At 33.4% G+C, this 23,789-nt stretch overlaps 1 protein-coding gene across 2 annotated transcripts in view; it reads left to right on the top strand.

Annotated features, from left to right (window-relative positions):
- Window positions 1–6,701: 6,701 nt before the first annotated feature.
- Window positions 6,702–23,789, top strand: part of LOC142225647 (dipeptidyl peptidase 4) — a 156,835-nt gene continuing 139,747 nt past the window's right edge. Inside the window, exons 1-2 of one of the 2 annotated variants that reach the window (XM_075295453.1) lie at window positions 6,702–7,180; window positions 8,956–9,800. The gene's annotated coding sequence lies outside the window, so the exon portion shown is untranslated. The remainder of the gene's footprint in view (window positions 7,181–8,955; window positions 9,801–23,789) is intronic. The other variant, XM_075295454.1, reaches the window with a different exon arrangement.

Raw genomic sequence — 23,789 nt, 5'->3', positions numbered from 1 at the left:
TAATTCAGTAGGGGTGGTTTATGGTATGATATAGTCGGCCCCGCCCGACTTTCTACTTTACTCACTTGTTTACTGTTGCATATGAAGGAGCACTTTCACCTAACACATTCACCATATCATTATGAATTTCTTGTCCCGATAAACCTTTTTTATGTAAATATTTAATGACAGCACGCATTTCTAATTTCTCCATTGTAAAAAAATTGCGGATGCGTCTTGTTTGAGCACCTGTTTCTATATGAAGTAGTTGCCAGATCGAAACAAAATTTAACATGTGTTCATAACAGGGATGGAAATTTCCAAAACACTTTACTTTTTTCTGTTTGTACCGCGCTTTTTGTGCTAGGCTAAGAAGTTTCCGAACTGCCCTCGTACACTGAAAAAACAGTGAATCCTTTTCCATTGCAAAATGAACTAAACTGTAGTAATATTGACCATTGTCTAGCCCTTAAGATTTTTGTCTACTTGTCTAGTTTATAATTCTCTTAAATTTTAGTTCATCTATGGCATTGTATTTTAGTTCAATTGTACACCACCATAAGATATATATACCCCTACCAAGTTAAGAAACCTGTATTAATTTGGTTAACTTGACTATTTTTTTTGGGAAACCCCATAATAAAATTTCGTTAACATTCTCTTTAAAATGTCGACAAATAAACTATTTTTATATCAATCATTCCACAGTACAGAGAAATTAAATAATTAAACGAACAACAAACAGTTATACTATTACGAAAATTTTCATACATTAAAAGTAAACTTTCTTCAAGCAAAAGTACTTTATTATAAAAACATATGATGGAAGTTCTTAATACAATGTTTTTTTTGAATAACAATTATGACCACGTGGAACAGAGAGTAGTTCATTTGAACCCGCTGTTTGGACATTTTAACTTATCCTTCATTTTTTATTCATCGTAAGTATATTTTTCGCATATCTTGCTGAAAAAATGGAAGGAATAATGCAAATTTTAAAAATTAACATGTAAAAAAATATAATTTTTTTAGCTATTTATATGTTATTAGCTTATAACTTACCTTATTTGGGGGTATTTTATCAATTGGTTTAAGGAATTCAACTTTTCTTAGATAAACGTACCTCATAAAGTTTGTACCTTAAACAATTAGAGAAATAATGAATTAAGTAATATATTAACTCATAAAACTTGTTGTTATCGAGGTGAAGGACATAATAAAATGAATATTTTTGTTAAAAGAAAGCCAAAGTTTTAATATAAAACTTACCAATTCTCTATTAAGATGTACGCTGAGGGGAAATATAAAAAGTTATCCAAATTCCAATTCATAAAAATGTTATACTAAAATAAGGTATTAAAATTCTGTAATTTTGATTAATTTTGATGTTATAAAAACGTAAATATTCTAGTGAAAAGAAAGGCAATTTTTGAAAGAAAACTTACCACTTCTCTATTAAATTATACGCTGAGGAGAAATATAAAAATTTGCCCGAATCCATCTGAGGTTGCTCTGAAATTAAATATTTTTTACAACAAAGAAAAACATTAAACTGGTTTCAAAAAAAGTAATAATTAGCAAATAATAATATACATAAAAAATATTCTTTTTTAAAGAAAAACACATTTTAAAAAGAATACTTACCAATTTATGATTATGATTACTACACTGAAAAAACAGTGATCCCACCAGGAAGAAAACTTTCGGTTAATTTTAGAAAAGTTTGAATATTTGTAGAAAATTTTAACTAAACAGTATTACAAACGTTGGCATTACGCCGACGTCATAAAAATAAGTAAATATTTTTCGACAAATTCAAGAAAATTTATTAGACATAACTAAGTTTTTTCACTTGTTAAAGAAAATTTTGTAGTTTGAAAGAAAAACTTGGAGTTCAAAATTGCAGGAATGTCATTAGTGACATACGCAGTTCATGATGGATGTATTTTTGGTAAAATTTACAAATTTAAAGAAATTCTGAACTACTTTGTGGAAGGCACGAATTTAGTTAATCTTTATGCTTCATTTGAGAATATTTGTTTCCTCGGTTTAAGTTTATTTAACTAACGTACACAAAAAATTATTAGAGTAAAGGAAACTTTCTCCAAACATAATTATTCCATGAACTAAAATAAAGTTAAATTGATTTTAGTGAAATAGAGAGTTCACTTTTTTTTGAGTGTATACGCTGAGGTGTAACAAAAAATTTTCCAAATTCATCTGCACCCAGAAAAAAAGTGTCTTCGAAACTAAAGGAAAAAATGTTCATCAATATAGTTTATCCATTTTATTTCCATTAAGGTAAATTTTTGTGAAAAATAATAAAATGTACTCGTTTCAGTAAAAAAAATCCTAAACTGTAAGCAGTTAGGAATAGGTCATTAACTAGAATAAGGCATGGAATTTTACTCATACTATTTTCTTCGCTGGGTATAAGAATTTACTACTGAAAAAGAAAATTTTATTCACCGATAACAAAGCATTCGTAAAAATAAACAAAAACCGAACTAAAACCAAGTTTCCTCAAAATTAGTAAAATTTCTTATAAAATGATAATTGCGACTTCCTTTATAATAGAAAGTTTTTCATACATACGAACAACACTTGGTATAGAAAAATATTTTAGTTCATTCGTACTAAGAAGTATGCAATCCTTTCAAAACTTAAGGAAACACACTTGTTAGAATATAGGAAATTTTTTCTATTGTCTACCTGTAATCGATACCTGTCATCGTAATCGATGTGTTTGCGCGTGGGTGTAATCGATATATTTGCGCGTCGGTTGTTTTTTTAGTTGGAATCGCGTTGTTTTGGTATACGGAGAGATTGTTAAAAAATAATATGGTAAAATAATATAATAAATAACAAATAAAATATATAAAATATTTGTTATTTTAAATTAGTGAGAAAATTTTTCGTTTTTTTTAAATAAATCTATCAATGTTCGTGATAGTGTATAAAGAAAGAAAACACCAGCAGAATAACAACCCTTTCATTTGTCTTCATTTTGGAATCTTCAATTATCAGGTAATATTCAGTGACGCTAACCTTTTGCAACAAAAATGTTTTATGATTTTTTTTATATTTGTAGGTATTGAAATTGTAAAAGGAGGACAAAATCGTTAGGCAGCAACTTATTAAAAGTGAAAAGTACAAGAAGAAGAAAAAGTGCGTTTTACAGTTGATAATATCACACGGAAATTGGAAATAGTGGAATAATAAACTAATATTTCAAAGAGATTCGATGATGTTGATTCTTAATAAATATATTCAATATATGAATAAAACATGTCTTTTATTGAAGATAAAATTGCTTATAGAAATAAATAAAATTGTATTTAAAAACGAAGGTAAGCAGTTCTAATTATGAAGTAAAAGTTTTACCACAAATGTGTAAGATTTGTCGAAATGAATGAAAAAATTTCAATAAAATCATTCCATATATGAATTCAAATTAGTTAAATTTTTTAATTCTGTTGTATAGTGGTATATAAATATAGGAAAATGTTAACTAATATATGGAATGCATTATTCCTAATTTCTACGAAAATCACATCGTTCAAACAAATAAAAATGTCTTTGGCGCTATACGAAGTTCAACTTTCTTCACAATGAGTTCATTTTAACTTAAAGAAGGGGTCACTTTTTTCTGGGTGTATGTAAACTGAAATTAATTTAGCTCTCGAACTATATTCTATTTTTGTCTCGTGAGTCTCGTGAATTTGTCGTGAATCACGTGAATTGTCGTGAATCGTGCGTGAGTGTGAGTCTTTAAAAGTTGTTCGTGCGTGTGTACTGGTTTTCATTTCGTGAATGTGCGTGAGTCGGATTGGCTACCACACGTATCGTGCGTGAGCGTGCGTGAATAAACATTTTGCTTGGTGAATGTGAGTGAAATTTCAGTCACGCGCACACCTCTAAAATAAACCATTCGCGAATAACAAACACACACACAAACCACTGAAAGAACAAAAATAAAAACAAAAAAATATCTCAATGAGAAATGTTGTACCAACTATCAGTAAGAAATTGCTATCAGCTTTCAAGTTAAATTTTCGTAAAAAAAATATTTTCTCATACAAAAACTCTTTATAGTAAATTGCACTTATTATTTAGAAAGTATTTTACATTTCATAAGTAGTTTTATTGTATGACGAAAGAATTTTTAACTACCAGTTAAGACATTTTTAAGAAAATTTCCATCGTATTTTGTAGGCCATGAACTAAACGATTGCTACTTAAAATTTGTAAAATGTCCTTTCTAGTAGTTAATTTTCGTTGAAGATACGAAAAATGAACTATAATTCTGGAAAATTCTTGTAATAATTTATTGTAAAAATCTGCTTAAATTTACGAGACACTTTTTTTCTGTGTAGGAATTAAATATTGAAGTCTGACGGTTTGAGGTATAAATAAGTCCTTTGCATGCGTAGTCTTGACAAATGGGTCTTCATGTCGAAAATCCGAAATCAAATGGCAGTGGAAACGGCAATTGTAATTGCTTTCTTCTCGGAATTTAAAACAAGTGTTGTAACAAGTGACGAGCAGGTCACTCTCGTCAGGATTCAAGAATGCACTACATACTTTACATGCATCTCAGAGCTATCGATAGCTCTAACTCATATATTTCTTGTTTTAGATATTTAATCTACATGTTTCAAAATCCTGGTATTACAAAAAATGAAAAAAAAAAACAAATAAAATTGCAAAAATGTCAAAGAATTTTATAGACTTCATTTCTTACAATTCTTTCGGAAAACCGAAAAAATTGTAATTTTTTCGATATTTTTGGGTTTTGAACATGAATATAAATTTTTTCGGATTTACAACTTCTCTAAAATCGATTTTTTATAACTACAAATCTATTGATCAAATTTTGTGAAGCTAACTTCGTGGGAAGTAGTTTTTGTCGCTAAAATCGCGCTGTTTAGCTTTGTAGTCAAGATGTAATATGACAACAAATGTAAATGTTGATGAATTTTTTTCAGAATTAATAAAGCCAAGTTTTATTTTTAATTTGTTTATGGCATTTAAATTTTTAATAATTAGTCTTATAAGGGAAAGTGCATTTTGAAATTTTAGTTTAGGATATCTATATATATGTAAGTCGCATGAATTGTATTTCTACCGATATGTATTCCAAAATGGGCCTGAATTTAGTAATAAAAATTTAATTGAAATTGTTGACTTTAGTCAAACAAAATTTTCTTTCATGTATCTTCGCATCATTTTTCGGACGATTCACTTAATTATAAGGATAAAACGACTTCATTGAAAAGTTTATAGGGTATTGGACAAGGAAAACACTTTATATCAGAGAAATGCATCTTCTACACTCAAAAAAAAAAAAAAATTTACTTGGATCCAAAGATTTTGACCTTCCCTTAAGGATTTTGGTATTGATTCCGAGCCAAAGATGCGGCTTCTATAAAATAAAGACATTTTTACGGACCTCCCTGGCTTTAAATCTAGGATCAAATAAATTAAAATTGGACACAGATCCGATTCATCGAGTTTTTATTTTCTTTTTGCGATATACAGTATGTCAAGAAAGTCTTTTGACATTGCCAAATATTTCAAATTCCAGAAATAATTGAAGTAAAAATCGAGTTGTTAATTCGTTTTGAGAAAAATAAAATATGTATACTTTGCAAAATACATAATAAAATATTTTTTAAAATTAAATTATATTTAATTTTGGTACAAAACATAAGTTTTATCCTATTGTCAAAACACTTTCTTGACAGACTGTATTAATAATGGTATTTATGTACAAACAAATACCAATTTCAAAATCCAAATTATGCCAGGTACTTCAAAGTAAAAACTGTTTTCTTAATGCTAAAACAACTTTAAACCAAAGATGCAAATCCCTAAAATAAGTCTTAGCCTATATTTGAAGCGTTTTTATCTTAAATTAAAAAATTCAATATGTCAATATCTTTAAATTAAAAATGTTTTTCTTTATTTTAAGGAAAATTTGTCTTACGTCAAAGATCTACAACTTCAGCAGAGAGACGCAAAATTTCAAGATTTGTGTCCTAAATTTAATGAAAAAAATTTTTGAAGCAAGGATTGTAAACATTCTTTTAATTAAAATGTCATAGTTTTAAAGAATTTTGTCCTTAGCATTGTGTACATTTTGAGTCCAAAAATTTAAGTTGCATAATCTTCCATATTAGGTCAATATTTTTTTCAGTATATGCTAAGAAAAATTCGCATTCGTATTGTAAGGACATGAAATCTTTGGCCTCAGGACAAAATTTTTTTCAATGTGTGAAATACTTGGTTTTTGGGTAACAAATGGCATGAATAGATTTCGTTACACTGTTTCTCTGTCAGTATAGAAGATAGCGCTAAGTCTATATTAGACAAGGATTCAATAGAACGGAAACAATTCTACAATTGCTCCTGTTCCAGAGTTTCATGAGGATGTATGTGTGTGGGAAAATAATCACGAATTACACATACATACACGTTGAAGGCAAATATGGTATAACGCGCATTCTCTCTGTCTCTCTTACTTTCTCCTTGTCTCACTAGCAACTATATGTTAAAACTTTCTCTCCCACATTGTTTAACTCTGGCCAAAAAGCAGCAGAAAAGATTAGTAGAAGAGACAAGAGACAAAACCACAGCAGCAAAGAGAATTGCCAAGTGGTGATGGGGCTTTTCGCAAAGCGGCAGCAGCCAAGAGCTTTCAGTCCCGGATTGGCTGTTGCTGGGTAATGTCACCCATTGAATACGCGAACGTGCTACCGTTAGAGAACCTTCTTGTTTTTCTTCCTTCAAACGAACTGTAGCCAGCCTAATACATTTGCGGTTGTGAATTTTCTGTTTTCCAATTTTTCCCCAATTTCCTAAATAATCTGGTTGGCCAAAGAACATCGAAAGAAATTTCCATCATATTAATGTCGCGAAAAGCCAAGAAGCAATCTCGCGTGAAATGTGATGGCACTGCAGCAGCAAAGTGTGAAAAGTGAAGAAAAAATTCTGTGTGACATTGAGAAGAAGCGTCGTGTGTGCTATTGAAAATTTTAAGAAATATTTCCGAAAAAAATAATACATATAAATAACCCATACACACATACACGCACCAGTGTATATGAATGCTGGCATCAAGATCCAAGCAACAGAGGCAGAGTAGCCTATCTAAGAATGAAGAAATAAATAAAAAAAAAATTCGAATGAGAAAAAAGTGGTGTGTATCGAAATAAAAAAGTGTTGAATTTAATGAAATTTGAATTTTTCCATTTAAATAAGTGTAGAAAAGTTCCATTACATCAAAATTACTAATGTGATGCCAAAGAAAGAAAAAGGAATTGCTTAGAAAACGATTGGGGTAATGAATGAGTTTGTTGGTGGTGTTTTGTAGGGCCTAGGGAAGCTACAGAAGAAAATCCGTTTTATTCTCATCTCAGCTTATAAACATACATACATACACACACACATACATGTACTTGCTCATACAAAAAATTGTAAGGGTCCATGTGTCCCGGTACTCGGATTACTTGAAAGCCTACTCCATTCATTGTCATCGCATGTTGTCCCTTGTAATTCTTCGATCTCGCCATACAATCAGCTTGTGGTAAGTGGTGTGGCTTTGTGTGTGCGCACCGGTGAGAGCAAAATCCTGCGAACAAGTTGGCCAAGTGAAGTGTGTTTTCTAACATTCGCCGTCATCGCCTTATCCATCTGTTGGGATTCTCTACATCATTGTTTTCGCTAAAGTTGAAAACCAATATTCCCCCTTCTATGCCCTGCCAATGTACTACTTTGGAGAACTTTAGGCATTTGCCAAAGTGGATTTACAAACACCCATACAGTAATCCCCCAAAGGAGCCATAGCAATGAAAATAACATCCAACCAGGAATCATCAGAAGCATCTGCTGCCAAAAGCAAAACAACCCTCTGAGAGTGTAACGGCCCAAGAACTTCAACCGGCCACAGGAAGCTGGTGAAGCCTAAGGACAGACCTCACGAGAGGGGCAGAAAGATAGATAGATACCTTGGCTTGTCAAACAAATCGAGCAAAAGCCACACAGTAAAGTCAGTCACATTTGTTGGGAGCGATGCATGAGTGAGGCGATTGAAGGCAACAAACACTATTCCTTAATGTATTGCTCTTTGTGCTGGTGGTGGTGTTAAGTGTATGTGCTTTACTCTCTTGCTCTCTTCGTGGATTTACTCAACCACACGGATCTCTTTTGTTCCCGGTTTCGGCTAAGCTCCCGTGTGTATTGCTTGCCTTTCTCACCTGTATCACAAATAATCAAGCAATACTTCCATTGTTGGTTGTTTTCCATTGTAAGTGGAGATATAGGCGATGGAGTTGGTGCTACATCCGCTCTTCACATAATTCTCCTCTAGCCAGGCTGGCAGCGACTGCCACTTAAGAGAGTCAAAATCCCAGAGTAAAGATAACTAACCTCGGATACCAAAGATTGTTTTCCACAGCATCTAACATCATCATCATTGGCGTCGTCGTCAACAAGACCATCATGACCCAATCACTGCCTGACATACACACAAAGGCCACAGTCATCTTTCAGTCTCTGACTTCGGCCTCGCACTTGTCCTCAACGCCATCAGCGTTACCGACAATAGATGGCAACTGTGTATCGCAGTCGATGTAGTTGGTCCCCCCGCCACCCCTCTCCATACAAAAAACAAAAATAATAATCATACCGTCTATGGCTTTTCGTACGTTTGCCTACAGTGCTGTCGGAAGCACGTAAATCAAACGAAGAAACCCAAGAACTCGTGGAGCAGGAAAAACAACGAAGAAATATAAAGCAGAGCAGTAGGACAAGAATGAACTTCCGGTTCATACAGTGTCCTTTTTTTGCTGTGTTCGTAAACGTTTAGGTATCCTCATGGGCTTTAGTGTTTATGTGTCTGTGTGAGTGTGTGTATGTGCGTTGTCTAGAATTTAAGCTCTATTCTCAACCAAAGTTAATACTTTCCTCTGTTAGTCGTGTGTTACAACATCCCGGCGGAAATCGCTGATACTGAATAATGGCTATTCGAATAGAATAGGATTTGTCGGGCGACCTTCTCCAATGTAAAATCCGTAGTTTTCATATTAAACGGATACAACTGCTACTTCGAAAACACCGACACCAAGTAGCAGTACATACAATTTAAATATGTGAAGTGACCAACATAAACCTCTGCTAGAAGGGAACCAATTTACACAGTGGGTAAGATTTTCAAGTGACTACCAACCAAGTGCGGCACAACGATCAGGTGCTTTGGGAAATGTGATAGTTTGCGGTTGCCAACAGTTGGCAGTGAGTGATTTTTTTTGTTCCTTGCAAAACGTATACCTGTTTGTGAAAGTATTGGTATTTCCCATACATAACCACACATACATACATACTCACCACCCCGAGTCACCATACCGAAAAGAAATTGGAGTCGATAGTGATGATTTGTTGCTGTTATCCATATCGTGACTCGAACATTTTGTGGCAAAAGTAAGTGTCGTATGTTTGTGTGTGCATATGCCAGTGCATGAGTGAGCCATTGCGTTTGTGCGAGTGTGTGAGTGTGCGTTAACATGTGGTTTCCGGTTAAAAGAAATTTAATTTAAAATTCCCTTCTTCTGTAACGCCACCAAGGCGAAGGAAGCAATCATTTATTTGTGTGTGTGTGTGGAATTTGTCTTTCCCTCTCTTTCTCTCTCACACACACTCTTTCATCGCAAACAACTAAACTAACAACTTCTATATAAACTACACATAACTTCAGGAGAATCCAGCAACAACAACACTAAGAAATACTGCCAAAAGAAAGATGACATTAAACAGAAATCAAAGTAAGTTTTCCACTTTTATCTTCGTAACAAAGAAAAAATGAAAAGAATGTGAAATATGAAAAATAATACTGGCATATTGTTCTCGATGGCGACAAACATACACATAAATCTATCTGGATGTCTTACAGATACAAATGTGTAATTTTTATGCATATTTACATTGGTTATCAACAACATGCATACCACAGATCCTAAATCAGAGTAGAATTAAAAAACGAATATTAAAAATGCGGTTATACAACCGATATCTCTATAATGTTACACAATTAAATACGTTTTCCTTCCCATATTCTAAAACAAAATCGCCTCTGTAACAAATACTCCCAACACCTTATGCTTCAAACGTATATATTATAAGAATTTTTTCAAACAAACTATAGCACACACATGATACATTTCATCCGTCAAATGAAAATGGCCCATTCGTTAAATTAAAACAAGTAAGGAAAGTCTAAAGTCGGACGGGGCCGACTGATAAGTCCCCGGTCTAACAAAGAAAAACACATTTATTTATCAAAATTCGTTTTTATTATTCAACATAGTTCCCTTCAAGAGCGATACAACGATTATAACGACCATCCAATTTTTTGATACCATTTTGGTTTCGGCGATCACCTCTTCATTGCAGCCAAATTTTTTCCCTGCGAGCATCCTTTTGAGGTCTGAGAACAAGAAAAAGTCGCTGGGGGCCATATCTGGAGAATACGGTGGGTGGGGAAGCAATTCGAAGCCCAATTCATGAATTTTTGGCATCGTTCTCAATGACTTGTGGCACGGTACGTTGTCTTGGTGGAACAACACTTTTTTCTTCTTCATATGGGACCGTTTTGCCGCGATTTCGAACACTCCAATAACGCCATATAATAGTCATTGTTGATGGTTTTTCCCTTCTCAAGATAATCGATAAAAATTATTCCATGCGAATCCCAAAGAACAGAGGCCTTTACTTTGCCAGCGGACTTTTGAGTCTTGCTTCGGAAACGGTTCACCGGTCGCGGTCCACTCAGCCGATTGTCGATTGGACTCAGGAGTGTAGTGATGGAGCCATGTTTTATCCATGGCTGAACAAGAAGGTTAAATCATGGGACCATATGATTACAATTTTTTTATTTCGATCGAATTTTATGATGTCAAAATCATATGTTTATGGTGATTGCAGCTCTCCAAATGACACTGCATAGCAAATGCATCTCAAACAAACTCGCGCATTCATAGCTGGAGAATTGTTCAAAGATGACTTGAGTGTCTTGATAACATATTCCAGACCCAAAATACAACGCACATCAGTTTTTAAACTGCATCATAAACTGTTTTTGTTAATAGATGGCGAAGATCCATTTGACTGACTTCCATTCTTAACTTTGGTCTCATATCGGCGTTCCTTGGATGAATTATCCACTTCACAATAACTCATAGGTGACGCAATTAAATTTGAACCTTTATTTTTCTCTGGATTTGAATTATTTTTTCAGGACAATTGAAAGAATAAATAATTGCCATTTTCACCAATGACATACGATTCTTTTTTCAGCTGATTTTGACTTCTTAAAATTGTAAACAACATATTGAAATTTGTTGTTTTTGTTATCGCGATTCAACCTCCTTATTCAGCCATGGTTTTATCCATTGTCACATATCGACGGAAAAACTCGGGTGTATTACGAGTTAACAGCTGCAAACACCGCTCAGAATCATCAACATGTTGTTGTTTTTGGTCAAATGTGAGCTCGCGCGGCACTCATTTTGCACAGAGCTTCCGCATATCCAAGGAACGTGATAAAGATATCACGTTCCTTTGATATCTTTATGGCCTCTGCTATCTCGATCAACTTCATTTTACGGTCATTCAAAATCATTTTGTGGATTTTTTGATGTTTTCGTCGGTAACCACCTCTTTCGGACGTCCACTGCGTTCACCGTCATCCGTGCTCATTTCACCACGCTTGAATTTTGCATACCAATCAATTATTGTTGATTTCCCTGGGGCAGAGTCCGGAAACTCATTATCAAGCCAAGTTTTTGCTTCCACCGTATTTTTTCCCTACAGAAAACAGTATTTTTTCAAAACACGAAATTCCTTTTTTTTTCCATTTTTTTCACAATAACAAAAGTTGCTTCACAAAAGACGCTCTATCTCACAAAATAATTGACTTACAGACGTCAAATTTTGACACGAATCATTTGAAGGTTGGTACTACATAAAAATAATATGCATTTAATACTAGCGATGCCATCTATGTGTCAGACCGCGGACTTATCAGCCAACCTGTTATTATACCCTGCCCTACTTTGTGGATCTAAATTTTCGATACATTTTATCACATCCGTCAAATGTGTTGGTAGCTATATATAAAGGTTTGTCCCAAATACATACATTCTGGACAGAATTTGATAGACTTCTACAAAATCTATAGACTCAAAATTTAAGTCGGCTAATGCACTAGGGTGGAACACAATATTAGTAAAATAATGAGCCACAGTGTGGCATACCTACAATGCTAATTCTACTCCTTGTGCAAAATTTCAACTAAATCGGAGCAAAAAATTGTCCTCTGTGGTTATATGAGTGTAAATCGGGCGAAAGCTATATATGGGAGCTATATCTAAATCTGAACCGATTTTAACCAAATCGGCACGCATAGCTATAATGCTAATTCCACTTCCTGTGCAAAATTTCCATTAAATCGGAGTAAAAGATTGGCCACTGTGGTCATATGAGTGTAAATCGGGCGAACGATATATATGGGAGCTATATCTAAATATGAACCGATTTCAATAAAATTTGGCACACTTGACTATACTATTCCTAGTGCAAAATTTCAACCAAATTGGGGTAAAACTCTGGCTTCTGGGACCGTATTAGTCCATATCGGGCGAAAGATATATATGGGACCTATATCTAAATCTGAACCGATTTCAATAAAATTTGGCACACTTGACTATACTATTCCTAGTGCAAAATTTCAACCAAATTGGGGTAAAACTCTGGCTTCTGGGACCGTATTAGTCCATATCGGGCGAAAGATATATATGGGAGCTATATCTAAATCTGAACCGATTTCAATAAAATTTGGCACACTTGACTATAGTACTAATTGTTTTTCTTGTGCAAAATTTGAAGCAAATTAGGGTAAAACTCTGGCTTCTGGGGCCATATAAGTCCATATCGGGCGAAATATATATATGGGAGCTATATCTAAATCTGAACCGATTTCAACCAAATTCGGCACACTTTACGAAGCTATCAATTGTACTCTTTGTGCTAAATTTAAAGTAAAGCAGGCTGAAACTCTGGCTTCTGGGGCCATATTAGTAGATATCGGGCGAAAGATATATATGGGAGCTATATCTAAAACTGAACCGATTTCTTCCAAAATCAATAGGGTTCTATTCCGACCCAAAATACATACTTGTGCCGAATTTGAAGTCGATTGGACTAAATTTGTGACCTAGACTTTGATTACAAAAATCTGTTTACGGACAGACGGACATCGCTATATCGACTCAGGGACCGATCCTAAGCAATATTGCCAAAGACACCATATGTCTATCTCGTCTCCTTCTGGGTGTTGCAAACATATGCACTAACCTATAATACCCTGTTCCACAGTGTGGCGCAGGGTATAATGAACTAATTTTCAAGAAAGTTGAAATTCATATAGCGTCAAACACATTTTTATTTGTTTGAACGATGCGATTTTCGTAGAAATTTGGAAGAATGCATTATAAATATTAGTTAACATTTTCCTCCATTCCTATAGAATATAGAAAACATTTATGTGAATTGGATTGATGTCTGGAATGATTTTATTGAAATTTTTTCATAAGTTCCGCCAGGTCGAATCTTATGTACACTCCACCATGGATTGCGTAGAAAGTTCTATTAAAGACTGTATGACTGTTAGTCCATATGGAACCTACACTCAAAAAAAGTGAACCCTATATTTCAGTAAAGCCAATTTAGCTTTATTTGAGTTCATGGAATTATAATGTTTGGAGAAAGTTTCCTTTAATCTAATACTTTTTTGGGTACGTTAGTTAAATTAACTAAAATATAATTATGGACCGATATGGACCAATTTTTACACGGATGTTAGAATGTGTATATTACCTAACAGTAGTCCGATAGGGCCCATTTGCAATTCCATCCAATAAAAATTCCATCAATAAAAAACTACTTATACCAAGTTTCAAGTCTACTGCTTGTTTCGTTCCAAAGTTAGCGTGATTTCCACAGACGGACGGACATCAGGACCGTCCGTCTATGAGGTCTGAGAACAATATTTCGATGTGTTACACACGGAATGACAAAGTTAGTATACCCCCATCCTATGGTGCATGGTATAATGAGAACTGCATTCCAGCATCTACTAGCCTTGAAATATTATTCTATTAATACATATCTAATAAAATATTTTAGAAAATTAAACAAAATTTCCATGTAGTATTACCTTTTCTCGGCTATACTCAACAAAATTCTCTTATTCATAACAGCAAAAAAGATTGCTAGAACAGGAGTGTTTTTTTGTTGAAAAAGGGATTGTTTCAGCAAACCTACTTTAGTTCAAACGGCAAACATTTTTTTCTGTTGAAATAGCAAACAAATACTGCTGAATTAGCAAACGTGTTTACAAACATCGCTGCTGAAATAGCAAACTACATTAGCTGAAATAACTGCAATAAAAGCCATAAATAATTTAATACTATAACTTATTAAATACACCCAGAAAAAAGTGACCCCTTCTTTAAGTTAAAATGAACTCATTGTGAAGAAAGTTGAACTTTGTATAGCGCCAAAGACATTTTTATTTGTTTGAACGATATGATTTTCGTAGAAATTAGGTAGAATGCATTCCATATATTAGTTAACATTTTCCTATATTTATATACCACTATACTACAGAATGAAAAAATTTAACTAATTTGAATTCACATATGGAATGATTTTATTGAAATTTTTTCATTCATTTCGACAAATCTTACACATTTGTGGTAAAACTTTTACTTCATAATTAGAACTGCTTACCTTCGTTTTTAAATACAATTTTATTTATTTCTATAAGCAATTTTATCTTCAATAAAAGACATGTTTTATTAATATATTGAATATATTTATTAAGAATCAACAGCATCGAATCTCTTTGAAATATTAGTTTATTATTCCACTATTTCCAATTTCCGTGTGGTATTATCAACTGTAAAACGCAATTTTTCTTCTTCTTGTACTTTTCACTTTTAATAAGTTGCTGCCTAACGATTTTGTCCTCCACTGAAAAAACAGTGAACCCACCAGGAAGAAAAATTTCGGTTAATTTTAGAAAATTTTGAATATTTTTAGAAAATTTTAACTAAACAGTATAACAAACGCTGGCATCACGCCGATGTTATAAAAATAAGTAAATATTTTTCAACAAATTCAAGAAAATTTATTAGACATAATTAAGTTTTTTCACTTGTTAAAGAAATTTTTGTAGTTTGAAGGAAAAAATTGGAGTTCAAAATTGCAAGAATGTCTTTAGTGACATACGAAGTTCATGATGAACGCATTTGTAGTAAAATTTACAAATTTAAAGAAATATTGAACTATTTTGTAGAAGACACGAATTTAGTTAATCTTTATCCTTCATTTGTGTATATTTTTTTCCTCGGTTTTAGTTAATTTAACTAACGTACACAAAAAAATATTAGAGTAGAGGAAACTTTCTCCAAACATAATAATTCCATGAACTAAACGAAAGTTAAATTGGCTTTAGTGAAATATAGAGTTCACTTTTTTTTGAGTGTCCTTTTACAATTTCAATACCTACAAATATAAAAAATCATAAAACATTTTTGTTGCAAAAGGTTAGCGTCACTGAATATTACCTGATAATTGAGGATTTCAAAATGAAGACAAATGAAAGGGTTGTTATTCTGCTGGTGTTTTCTTTCTTTATACACTATCACGAACATTGATAGATTTATTTAAAAAAACGAAAATTTTTCTCACTAATTTAAAATAACAAATATTTTATATATTTTATTTGTTATTTATTATATTATTGTACCATATTATTTTTTAACAATCTCTCCGTATACCAAAACAACGCGATTCCAACTAAAAAAACAAGCGACGCGTAAATATATCGATTACACCCACGCGCAAACACATCGATTACGATGACAGGTATCGATTACAGGTAGACAATAGAAATTTAGGAAAATTTCCTATATTCTAACAAGTGTGTTTCCTTAAGTTTTGAAAGGATTGCATACTTCTTAGTACGAATGAACTAAAATATTTTTCTATGCCAAGTGTTGTTCGTATGTATGAAAAACTTTCTATTATAAAGGAAGTCGCAATTATCATTTTATAAGAAATTTTACTAATTTTGAGGAAACTTGGTTTTAGTTCGGTTTTTGTTTATTTTTACGAATGCTTTGTTATCGGTGAATAAAATTTTCTTTTTCAGTAGTAAATTCTTATACCCAGCGAAGAAAATAGTATGAGTAAAATTCCATGCCTTATTCTAGTTGATGAACTATTCCTAACTGCTTAAAGTTTAGGATTTTTTTACTGAAACGAGTAAATTTTATTATTTTTCACAAAAATTTACCTTAATGGAAATAAAATGGATAAACTATATTGATGAAAATTTTTTCCTTTAGTTTCGAAGGCACTTTTTTCTGGGTGTACATTGCAAAAAAAGTGAACCCACCAGGAAAAAACTTTTGGTTGAGTTTAACAAATTTTGTATATTTTTAGAAAATTTTAACTATACAGTATTACAAACGCTGACATCACGCCGATATCACAAAAATAAGTAAATATTTTTCTACAAATTCAAGAAAATTTATTAGACGTAATCAATTTTTTTCACTTGTTGAAGAAAATTTCGTAGTTTGAAGGAAAAAATTGGAGTTCAAAAATGCAAGAATGTCTTTAGCGACATACGAAGTTCATGATGGACGCATTTGATAAAATTTACAAATTCAAAGAAATAATGAACTATTTTGTGAGAAATATGAATTTAGTAAATCTTTTTGCTTAATTTGTGCATAATTATTCCCGTTTTTTAAAAGGAAACTTTCTCAAAACAAAATAGTTCCATGAACTAAAATAAAGTTTAATTGGCATTCGTGAAGTAGAGAGTTCACTTGTTTTGAGTGCATGTGAAATACTCGCAATTCCGTCAAAATTAGTTAAAGGGGCTGTTGGCAGTTGAGTTGGAGTGTTGTCCAGAGATTATTTTCGTTTGTTTATCATCTTAGGCCTAGTGTTTTGACTGCGTGTATCGCAGTCAAAAATTATATCGTTAATACAATCTGCAATGAAATTAATTGATTAAAATAATTAGTGGATATTTATACGAATTGTATTACGAGCAACTAACTTGGTCAATAAAAAGGGTGATTTTAATAGCAAAAATGCTAACCTAATGAAATATTATTATTTTAGGCTACGCAGTTTACACAAATTTCTTTAAAATAAAGACATTTTGATTTAATTAAATTGAATTTTTTGCATCTTTGGTTTAAAGTTGTCTTGAATTTTTGTTTTTTAGATTGAAATTTATATATCGCAATAACAGAGCGATAATTCGATAAATGGGGTTTGTATCCAAATTTCAAATTTATAAAGACTGCACTCAAACAATAGTGAACCTAGCAAAATTTTGGTTGCAACTTAAATTTTAGGATGCAAAATTTACAAAATAATAAGGACAAATTTATTTAAAATAATGAAATTTTAATTAAAATAAAGCTTATAATATTTGGTTCAACAAATTTTTTTTATTAAATTTAGGACAAACATTTTATAAATTCGCGTTCCTCCGTTAAAGTCGCATGTCTTTGAACTAAGGCTAATTTTCTTTAAAGTAAAGAAACACATTTTTGATTTAAAGAAATTGTCCTTAAATTAACTTCGAAACTTTAGATTTAAGATAAAAACGCTTAAAATATAGGCTAAGACTTATTTTGAGGCATTGGTTTGTACGCGAGTACCTTTATTAATAAAACGCGAAAATAGAATGCAAATTTGATAAATGAGATCTGTATCCCAATTTTATTTATATTGGTCCTAGATTTAGATTTTTTTGAGTGTAATTCTAGAAAATTTATATTATTTTCAGAAAATTTTACTTAAACTGTTTTACAAACGCTGACATCAAGCCGATATCACAAATATAAGTAAATATTTTTCGACAAATTCAAGAACATTTATTAGAATTAATTTTTTTCACTTGTTCAAGAATATTTCCAAATTTAAAGAAAACAAGTATATACAGCAGTAAGTTCGGCCGGGCCGAATCTTAAATACCCAACACCATGAACCAATTATTAGGGATTCCTTTGAAATTTCAGGAGGGCTTGAGGACTTGAGGACACTTCCCGATGATAAATTTAAAGATTTCACCTATGAGGACTATATCAGATTCTGGATTTAGTTCTAAATTTCAGGCAAATTGGATAAAAACTACGAATTCTATAAGCCCAAAAAGAAAAATCGGGAGATCGGTTTATATGGGGACTATACCAAAACATGGACCGCTACTCACCATTTTTGGCACACCTCTTTATGGTTCTAAAATACCTCTAGAATTTGAAATTGAGGCAAATTGGATAAAAACTACGGATTCTATAAGCCCAAGAAGTAAAGTCGGGAGATCGGTCTATATGGGGGCTATACCAAAACATGCACTGACACTCACCATTTTTGGCACACCTCTTCAAGGTTCCAAAATACCTCTAGATTTTCAATTTCGCGCAAATTGGATTAAAACTACGGTTTCTATAAGCGAAAGACCCCAAATCGGGAGGTCGGTTTATATGGGGGCTATACCAAAACATGGACCGACACTCACCATTTTTGGCACACCTCTTCAAGGTCCCAAAATATCTCTAGATTTTCAATTTCGCGCAAATTGGATGAAAACTACGGTTTCTATAAGCGAAAGACCCCAAATCGGGAGGTCGGTTTATATAGGGGGGCTATACCAAACCATGGACCGACACTCACCATTTTTGGCACACCTCTTCAAGGTCCCAAAATATCTCTAGATTTCCAATTTCGCGCAAATTGGATGAAAACTACGGTTTCTATAAGCGAAAGACCCCAAATCGGGAGGTCGGTTTATATGGGGGCTATACCAAAACATGGCCCGATATAGCCCATCTTCGAACTTGACCTGCGCGCAGACAAAAGACGATTCTGTGCCAAATTTCAGGACGATAGCTCCATTATTGAATGCTGTAGCGTGATTACAACAGACAGCCAGACAGACAGACAGACAGACAGACAGACAGACGGACAGACGGACATGCTTATATCGTCTTAGAATTTCTCCCTGATCAAGAATATATATACTTTATATAGTCGGAAATCGATATTTCGATGCGTTACAAACGGAATGACAAACTTATTATACCCCGTCACCATTCTATGGTGGTGGGTATAAAAATTGGAGTTCAAAATTGCTAAAATACTTTTAGTACCATACGAAGTTCATGACTTGGGCATTATTGGAAAAATTTAAAAACTTTATGAAATTCTGAACTATTTTGTTGGAGACACGAATATAGTAAATCTTTAATATTAATTTGTTTATAATTTTTCCCCGTTCATTTAACTAACGTGCACAAAAAATATTGAAGTCAAGAACATTTTCTCAAAACATAATAATTTTATGAACTAAAATAGAATTATATTGGCCTTACGCAGAAAAAATATCACCAAAATATTTCTAATTAAAAAGTTGATTGAAGTTGAAAATTTTTTCATTTAATAAATTAATAGATACATTAAGAAACATTAAGTTAATAAAGTCAACGATCGAAAATTTTAATTAAAATATTAATTGATGAAAATTAACTTTTTAATCAAACTCAGAAGACTAAGTCAGTTAAAACAAGTATATACGGCCGCAAGTTCGTCCAGGCCGAATCTTATGTACCCACCACCATGGATTGCGTAGAAACTTCTACGAAAGACTATCATTCACAATCGAATTACTTGGGTTGTGGCATCTTAAAACTTCTTGTGGTGACAACCTTGGCTACACACTTCTAAAATATAGAAGTTTTTAAAAAAATCAATTTACCTTTGCTTTTTCATTAATATTTTTTTCCCTTATATTTTTCCTGTTCAAAAAGCTTCAATTGTACATTTTTGTTAGCAATCATTTTTTTTAAATAAATCTTTTTTAAAAAAAGAAACTTTGTGCACGTGATCTTTGCTTACCTGCGACCCACAAATTGGTGACCCCGATACTGAACGTTGGTTAAAAGATGCCTTTACATAGAGATGGAGATTCTGGCAATACAGAGCAAAATAATTCAACTGCAGGAGCGCAAGGAATTTCACCAAATAATATGATCCCACGTCAAATTGAAGCTGCCTCAGCAACAAACATTAAATTTCCCCCATTTTGGCAAAAAAATCCAAAAATTTGGTTTTTCCAAGTGGAAACTATTTTTAATTTGCAGCGAATCACATCCGATGAAACTAAATTTCGGTATCTCGTAACAAATATTGATTCGGAAACGCTCGACCTGGTAAGTGATTTGCTAGAAAATTCCCAAACAGAAAACAAATATGAGACTTTAAAATCAAGAATCATATCAATCTTTTCCGAATCGGACGAAAGAAAATTGAAACGACTTTTAAGTGGTCAAATGCTAGGAGATCAGAAACCAACACAATTTCTACGCACTATTCAGAATTTAGGCCAAGGCCAAGTCGGAGAAAAGGTAATTCGATCCATCTTCCTCGACCAACTTCCCGAAAACGTTCGTGCTATTCTGGCCATTAGTGAGCAACAAGATGTCAACAAATTGGCAGAACAAGCCGATAAAATAATTGATATGACTCTGCCATCTACTATTGGTAATATTGATCCCAGTAGCTCGACAGAAATAACATCAAGAATAGATGCCTTAGAGAGAAGTTTTAGAGACATGAACCGCAACAGAAGCAGAATTCCTCGCCGTTATCGTTCAAAATCACAATCTAGAGGAAATAATTGCGATTTCTGTTGGTACCACAAAAGATTTGGGAATAAGGCAACGAAATGTGTTGAGCCATGCTCCTATCCAAAAAACTAGATTCGACATCGCAGTATGCGGCCACCGATGTCTCGAATATTTCCAAATCTGGCCGCCTTTTTATCAATGATCCCCTGACAAAGAAAACGTTTCTAATTGATACTGGGGCAGATGTTTCTGTCATTCCAAGCAATCTCAATATGACAAACTCGAACTTCCCTGTCTCCAATGAATTGTTTGCTGCCAATGGAACACCAATCAAAACGCATGGTACCGTAATACTCCAATTATCGCTAGGTTTACGAAGACAATTCTCATGGTTGTTCATCATAGCAGATGTCACCAAATGCATTATTGGTTCAGATTTCTTAAATCACTTCAACTTGTTACCAGATTTAAAAAATAAGAGACTAGTCGATGGGACTACCCTTCTATGTTCCCAGGCGCAATTAACGAAAGAAAAATCCCTCGGAATTACAACTATTTCCAAAAGTCAATCCAAATTTCAAAAAATTTTAGAAGAATTTCCAGAGGTTCACAATGTTTCCATGGCAGTTGTTGGAAAAAAACATGGCGTATTTCATCACATTGAAACAGTAGGACCTCCAGTTTGTGCAAAAGCCAGACCACTAGATAAGAAACGACTGAATATTGCAAAAACAGAGTTTCAGTTCATGTTGGAAAACGATATAATACGACCATCAAAAAGTATGTGGTCAAATCCATTACATATGGTAACAAAAAAGAATGGAGAATTTAGACCTTGTGGCGACTACAGATTTTTAAACAAAATCACAGTTCCCGATAGATATCCTGTCCCTTTCATTACAAATTACGCATCAGCATTACATGGATGTAAATATTATACAAAACTTGACCTAGTACGGGCATACCATCAAATTTCAGTGCATCCAGATGACGTATGTAAGACTGCTATCATCACCCCTTTCGGTCTTTTTGAATTTCTCCGAATGCCTTTCGGACTTCGTAACGCTGCGCAAAGTTTTCAGCGACTAATGGATGAAATTCTGCGAGGATTAGACTTTGTGTTTGTTTACATAGACGATGTCTTAATAGCTTCCCGTACAGAAGAAGAACACATAGAGCATTTAAGAATGGTTTGTAAACGTTTTCAAGAGTACGGAATCGTAATAAATCCAGCTAAATGTGAATTTGGATCGCCAGAAATAGACTTCTTAGGATTCCATATAAACGAATTCGGAAGTACTCCTACCAATGCCAAAGTCCAAGCCATTTTAGAATACGAAAATCCTAAAACAGTAATGGATCTACGACGTTTTATTTGCATGCTAAACTTCTATCGACGATTCCTTCCGAAAGCAGCCCATTTTCAAGCTCCCCTTAATGCATACCTGAAAGGCGCAAAAAAGAAGGACAAACGAGCAGTGATTTGGACAGAGGAGGCCAAAATCGCTTTTGACAAATGTAAACATCTCATTGCAAATGCTACTCTTTTAGCCCATCCAGTTGAAGATGCATATCTCGCACTCAAAGTGGACGCTTCAGATTACGCCATTGGGGCTGTCATTGAACAAAAAGTTTCGGACAGTTGGCAACCTCTTGCATTTTTTTCAAGAAAACTCAGCCCTGCAGAACAAAAATATAGTGCTTATGATAGAGAACTACTTGCAATTTACGCAGCTGTTAAGTATTTCAAACACATGGTCGAAGGACGAGAATTTACAATATACACTGATCACAAACCTTTAACATATGCCTTCAACCAAAACCCTGCAAAAGCATCACCGAGGCAATATCGCCATTTGGATTTTATCGGACAATTCACGACAAAAATTGTTCACATTTCTGGACAAAATAACTGTATAGCTGACGCTCTATCCAGAATAAACGTTATCGATTCCATAGATTATAACAAATTATCCGAGGCACAAACTTCAGATGAAGAACTCCGCCATCTATTATCTGCTGTTACGGGACTACAACTTCAAAAGATTTTACTGCCAGGAACAAACGCAAAAATTTATTGTGATATATCACAAGGTAAAGCAAGGCCATACCTGCCGAAAGCATACAGAAAAGCAGCTTTTGAGTTAGTACACAATCTTTCACATCCTGGATGCAAAGCTACAAGAAAACTCTTAGCAGATCGCTTCGTTTGGCCAAACATGAACAAAAACTGTAATTTTTGGTCAAAAACGTGCCTCACGTGCCAAAAGTCGAAAATATCGCGCCATACACATTCACCAACCGCAAATTTTAGTTACACCTCAGTTCGTTTCTCGGAAATACATATTGATATAGTTGGTCCCCTACCGCCATCGGAAGGATACAGATACATTCTGTCAATGATTGACCGATTTTCTAGATGGCCTGAAGCTATACCTCTTAAAGATATCTCAGCTGAGAATATATGCAAAGCTGTTTACGATCACTGGATTGCGAGATATGGTTGCCCAAATAAAATTGTATGTGATCGCGGCCGTCAGTTTACATCAAAATATTTTCATGATTTTTGTAAATTTATCGGTGCCAAATGCCAACATACTACTTCATATCACCCGCAAGCAAATGGAATGATTGAACGTTTTCATCGAACTTTGAAATCATCCATTTTATGCCATGACAATATCCAGTGGACAAGAATTTTGCCTTCTGTCTTATTAGGAATTAGAGTTTCTTATAAGGAAGATATCAAGTCATCATCGGCAGAATTGTTATATGGGGAAAATTTACATCTTCCAGGAGAATTCTTTCAAGATAGTTTAAAGCCAAAAGATCATAATGAATTTCTGTTGTCCCTCAAGAATGTTATTTCCAGTTTCAAACCACAAAAAGGATCTAATCATAGTAAATGCAAACCATTTATAAGTAAGGACTTACTGCATTCAGAGTTTGTTTGGATTAGAAAAGATGCTTCTCATACGCCATTTACATTCAAATATAATGGGCCTTTTAGAGTTATAAAAAGAAACGAAAAATATT

The sequence above is a fragment of the Haematobia irritans genome, chromosome 2, assembly GCF_050003625.1.
Source record: "Haematobia irritans isolate KBUSLIRL chromosome 2, ASM5000362v1, whole genome shotgun sequence".
NCBI classification, from domain to species: Eukaryota; Metazoa; Arthropoda; class Insecta; order Diptera; family Muscidae; genus Haematobia; species Haematobia irritans.
The sequence above is the reverse complement of the archived record's forward strand: the minus strand, read 5'-3'. Positions and strand labels throughout refer to the sequence as shown.